General features: G+C 46.3%; 1 long non-coding RNA gene across 1 annotated transcript in view; it reads left to right on the forward strand.

Annotated features, from left to right (window-relative positions):
- The window catches only part of LOC146893834 (uncharacterized), a 38,300-nt gene extending 32,969 nt beyond the window's left edge, over positions 1–5,331 (forward strand). Inside the window, exon 3 of the long non-coding RNA XR_015002698.1 lies at positions 5,182–5,331. This is a non-coding gene — a long non-coding RNA (uncharacterized LOC146893834). The remainder of the gene's footprint in view (positions 1–5,181) is intronic.
- Positions 5,332–6,000: the final 669 nt, after the last annotated feature.

The following is a 6,000-nucleotide window of genomic DNA, read 5'->3' on the forward strand; positions in this document are numbered from 1 at the left end:
GGTAGCTTGGTATGGGGTCTCAATAAATGAGGTCTAGTGCCACTTTTAAAAGCATGCATTGCCTAGGAGGCTGAGGCTCTAGAGGTTGTATGACCCTCCTTGTCTGGGCCGTTGTCTGATGGTATATTTAAACTCTAAGCTGCAGGTAACTAAGTCTTTTTCTATTGTCTTAGTTTTCTGCCTCTGCTATTGAAATGTGTCACAAGACTGGTGGATAAGAACAGTTATCTGTGACCTATGTAATGCTGGGGATCAGGATCCTATACCAGGCTTGCTGTGTTGAGGTCAAGACTTCTGCAGGTCTCCATTTCTTTCTGGAAACCCCAGGGGAGAATTCACTCCCTTACCTTTTCCGGTTGCCATGGCCCATTCTCCTCCTTGGTTCCCAGACCCATTTCTCCATCTTCAAAGCCGGCAGTGCCCCACCATTCTGAAGTTTTCCACAGTTGCAGCCCTCTCTGACTCCCTTCGGTCACTCTCTTGCACTTTAGAGACCCTTGGGATTCCACTGGGCTGAGCTCAGTGGTCCAGGATGGTCTCCCTGTAATGAAGTCAGATATAGAGCCAATCTTCCCTTGATCCGCAGCCATAATTCCCCTTTGCAGTGAACCTAACACAGTTACAGGTTCTGAGGACTGGGGTGTGGTCTGGTGGCTGGGGAAGAGTGACCTTACTCTACTCGCCGCCTCTGTAAGCGTGCAAATGAGTTCTGCCTGACTGAGGACACTGCTGCATTTTCTGCCTACCTATTCCTGTATAAAAATCCAGTTTGTTACAATTCGTAAAGTCACCTGAATGTTCCTTTATTTTTATTTTTAACTTTTTGGTTTTTCAAGTCAGGGTTTCTCTATGTAGCCCTGGCTGTCCTGGAACACTTGCTGGAAAGGAGACCACTCGTTTTCTGACTGCCCAGCCTCTTAGACCCGAAAATAATCTCACAGAAACTATATTATTTAAATCACCGTTTGGCCCTTTAACTCTAGTTTCTTATTTGCTAACTCTTACATCTTAACCCATCACCATTAATCTGTGCATCACCATGAGGTAGTGGTCTACCAGCAAAGTTTCAGCACATCTGTCTCCTGTGGTGGCTCCATGGCTTCTCTCTGACTCCATCTTCCTTCTCCCAGCATTCAGTTTAGTTTTCCCCACCTACCTCTCTGTTCTATCCTGTCAGGCCAGGCCATTTTCTTTATTCACCAATGGTATTCACAAAATATAGAGGGGGAATCTCACATCAAACACTCTCTGTAGACCAGGCTAGCCTTGAACACTGAGATCTGCTTGCCTCTGCCTCCCAGGTACTGGGATTGAATGCATGTGTCACAAACCAGGTGAACATTACTCTATTCCCCATAAATTTCCAGCCTTTGACTCTTCATTTCAATCAACTTTAGCAGCTTTCCTATTTTCCTCATTAATTAGTGAGCTACCTAAAATCTCTGCCCTGGGTGTACACACACACACACACACACACACACACACACACACACACACACCACGATATATTCTAATGCTTCTAAAATCATCTCCACCTCTTCCACCTTTGCATAAAATTCAACCTGTAAAGGATGGCCCTGGCAGGAAATGGGCTGTAAGGTGATGGATGAATGTCAAGATTGGGCTACTACTCCCTGACCCTTGACTTTATGCCACAATTAATTTAAGAGGATTTAAAACAAAACAAAACAAAAAAACAAGCAAATGAAAAACAAAACTCTACCCATTGTTTTATCTGGAATGCAGAAAAGTCCTTTCTATTTAAAAAAAAAAACTGACAAGTGGCTGCCACCCTACTTCCGGTCACCGACACACAAACAGTACTCTACAGGGTTAAATACAAAGTAAGCCTATGGCTGAACAGTGTAAAACACTGTTGCTCTTGCCAAGGCCAAGGGGGAGTTCTTCATTCTGATGAGTGGGAGTTACCCTGCTCTGTCCTCTTTCACCTCAAACAACCCTGGCACAGTACCTGGCTCTGAATTTTACCCTAGCTACAGAAATGCAGCCTCCTAAAACATAAAAATTCCCAGTCAGCATGTAGTCTGCAGGATCTAGGGGACACAATGCCTTTAACGCGTCCATGTTACTAACCCCAAACCCTTTTACCGTTTTATCATGGTGGACTGGTTAGCAATGCTGCAGATCAAGATAATGCAATAAACAAGCTAAAAAGGAATAACTAGACAGGTATGAAGGTACAAGCCTTGAATACCATCACTCAGGAGGAGGAGGGAGAGGATCAGGAGTTCAAGTCTAACCTCAGCTATGTGTTGGCTTGTCTCAACAAACAAAAGCAAAATAATTTATGTGGCCCTTCCTCACCAGGTGAGTCCATGGCCTGTGTTACCACCAAGGTCCATACAGATGCCCATGGTCTGGGCTGACACCTGAGAACATGTTGGTGTCCGAAGGTCACACTGTTGCCAGGGCCATGATGATCTTGGTGGCCTGTGCTGTTAGCTGGAGCCATCATGATGTCCCACCCCAGGTTGTGGCCAAGGGGCATGTCTAGGTTTATGGCCATACTTCAATTAGGGTCTGCGTTGAAGTCTGTGGCCCAAGGTCCCAATGGGGGCCATGAGAGAGAGTGGCATGGTCACTGGAGAACTGGTTCTGCCCCTCGCTGGCCACCTCAGCAGGAGAGCTGCCCCCACCCCTCAACTGGCCCCATGGCCTGGGCATTGGAGAGCAGCCCTGGGACAACTGTCTCCCCCCACCATCAGCCTATGTAACGGAAGAGCTGACCCCACCACTTACTATGCAATCTGGAGAGATGGCACTAACCCTTACCTGAGAGGGGTAGTCCCAGCTGAGACCCAGATTGGCCAGTTCAGCTAACACCCAGGCCCACATCCAAGGCTTTGAGTTGGCCCACCTCAGCATCTACCCCATCTATGAAATGCTAGAGCCTGTGGAGGGATTGGTACTGTGGAAACATGGTTGCAGGATCTCCATGACTCAGGGCGACAGCAGGATATATTAGAGAAGTTTCAGTGGGGGTCCTGTATTGATGGTGTATCAGAAGCTGGAGGCCTTAAACCAGACCAACACCTTACTGCGATAAACATTTGCAAGTCAAGCTGTTTGGCCTAGAGGGTATATTTTATAACACACCGCAGCTCCCAAGGTCATTATTGGCAGATGAATATGTGAGAGAGAGGTGGGAAAGACGGAGGGGCAAAAGTTTTTTTTGTAATTATATTTTATTTTATTTTATTGGGGGGGCTACAGGAGTGAAGGGACTGGGAAATGAGTGGGGTACATGATGTGAAATTCCCAAAGAATCAATCAAATGAATTATGTTAAAAAGAAAAGAGAGGAAAAAATTGCTCTGTATTAGCCTGTAGAAAAGGTAATTTTCTATGAAAGATAACGCTGGGTCATGGTATTCATGATCAATAAATGAAGCCCTCTGCCCCCACTACTCCTAACGAATCCAAGAACCTCTTTCCCTCACCATCATTGACCTTGGGCTCTGACACTTGCGCTGCTTAGTCACGTGGAAACAGTGAGCAGATATGGTTTTCTGTTTATCTAGGTAAGGCTGACATAACAAATACTGTTAGCAAGACGGCTTAAACAGTAGAAATGTATTTACTCACCGAGGGCTAGAGGTCAGAATCGGTTCAGGCCATGGTCAGGGATAGGAGAGGCTTCCTTCCTGGCACCCACTTTCTTGCAGTGTTTCCACAAGGGGAAAGAGAGGAAAAGAGGACAGAGGAAAGGAGAAGTGGAGGAGAGGAGAGGTGAGGAGAGGAGAGGAGAAGTGGAGGAGAAAAGAGGAGAGGAGTGGAGAGGAGAGGTGAGGCGAGGAGAGGCGAGACGAGGCGAGGCGAGGCGAGGAGAGGAGAGGAGAGGAGAGGCGAGGCGAGGCGAGGCGAGGCGAGGAGAGGAGAGGAGAGGAGAGGAGAGGAGAGGAGAGGAGAGGAGAAGTGGAGGAGAAAAGAGGAGAGGAGAGGAGAAGTGGAGGAGAAAAGAGGAGAGGAGAGGCGAGGAGAGGAGAGGAGAAGTGGAGGAGAAAAGAGGAGAGGAGAGGCGAGGTGAGGAGAGGCGAGGAGAGGAGAGGAGAAGTGGAGGAGAAAAGAGGAGAGGAGAGGAGAGACAGAGATGGGGGAAGGAAGAGAGGGAAGAAGGGAGGAAGGGAGGGAGGGAGGGAGAGAGGGAGGGAGAAGATGTGAATGTTTTTGCATCTGTTCTCCTTACGACAATAATCATCTCACGAGTCCCCACCCTACCCCCTGCCATCATGACCTCATCTAAACTGAATTTTCTGGCAAGGGTTCCATGTCCAAATACCGTCACATCAGGAAGCAGGGTTTCAGTATATGTTTTGCAGGAGAACACAGTTCGGTTTATGACAATCAGGAAACATATATACCAGATTTTTCTACTTTTAAATGTTTCCAGATGGTGAAATCATCATGAACAGAGAAGAATATGTCTACATGTTTTTGCCTGGGAAGTGTTCTATCAAGTTGCTTGAAGGTGTAACCTTTGCTGTTGAACTGGCGACTCTCACTCTTTTCCTTTTCTCGTCTTGTGTTTTGATGCCTTTTCTCGGGAGTTTGTTGAACCACAGTCAAGCTTTCCTCTCAAATTACTAGAGCAGTTGTTCTCGACCTGTGGCTCCCGACCCTTTTGGGAGGGTCAAACCACTGTTCCACAGGGGTCTTCTAAGTCCAAAGGGAAAGCACAGCTATTTACATTATGGTTTATAACAGTAGCAAAATTACAGTTATGAGGTAGCAATGAAAATCAGTTTATGGTTGGGGTCACCACACATAAGGAAGTGTATTAAAGGGTCACAGCGTCAGGAAGGTTGAGAACCGCTGATCTAGATTACAACTTTCTGAAGAAGAAACACTTTCTTTTCTGTTTGTTTGTTTGCTTTTGTTTTTCAAGACAGGGTTTCTCTGTGTAGCCCTGGCTGCCCTGGAACTCTCTTTCTAGCCCAGACTGGCCTCGAATTCACAGAGATCCACCTGCCTCTGCTTCTCAAGTGCTGGGATTACAGGCGTGCACCACCACCGCCTGGAAAAAACAATTTCAGTTACATAATTGAAGTTAATACTATGCAAATATTTTTTAATTTTTAAAAATTATTCTATTTTATGTATATGAGTGTTTTACTTGCATTTATTTCTATGTACCTACCATGTGCTTGCTTTTTGCCTGCAGAAGCCAGAGAGGACGTCAGATCCCTGGAACTAGACTCGAACCCACGACGTCTGGAAGAGCAGCCAGTGCTCTTAACCTCTGAGCTACCTCTCCAGACCTGAATATTTGTTAAAGTTTGATAGCAAAATGGTTATTATAAATTGAATCATGCCTTTTTGTTTTCTTCCATCTTTCCTTTCTTTTTCTAAGATAGAGTGTCATGGTATAGCCCTGACTGGCCTAGAACTCCGTACCAGGCTGTTCTAGCCGTACGGTCTACAGCCGTAGACCAGGCTGACCTTGAACTCACAGAGCGTCTCCCGCTCCTGTCTCCTGAGCTTTGGGACTAAAGGCACACACTACTATGCCCAGCCCCTTTCAAAAAGGGTAATATGTTCAAGCCCTAGCTCCCAGTATTTCAGAATGGGACAGGACTTGAAAATAAGGTCATTGACAATATAATTAGCCAATGGGAAGTCCTAGTGGAGTAGGGTAGACCCCTAGTGTCCCTGTAGGGAGATGGTCATGTGAAGACAGAGGGTTGTTGAGCTATATCTACAAAGTAAGACGTGTGCAAGATTGTTACAAACTACCAAAAGCCAGGAGAAGGGAAAAAGGAACCCTACTCAGTTTTCAGAGAGACAGACAGACAGGTACACACACACACACACACACACACACACCACATAGACAGAGAGAGAGAGAGAGAGAGAGAGAGAGAGAGAGAGAGAGAGAAACAGCAGCCTACTAACACCTGATTTTAGAGTTACCTGGCAACTCATTTCTGCTGAGTTAACCACCGCTTGTTACGGCAGCCTAAGGAATGACTCCCATTGTCTA

This window comes from Myodes glareolus, chromosome 8 (assembly GCF_982192425.1).
Source record: "Myodes glareolus chromosome 8, mMyoGla1.1, whole genome shotgun sequence".
Lineage (NCBI taxonomy): Eukaryota > Metazoa > Chordata > Mammalia > Rodentia > Cricetidae > Myodes > Myodes glareolus.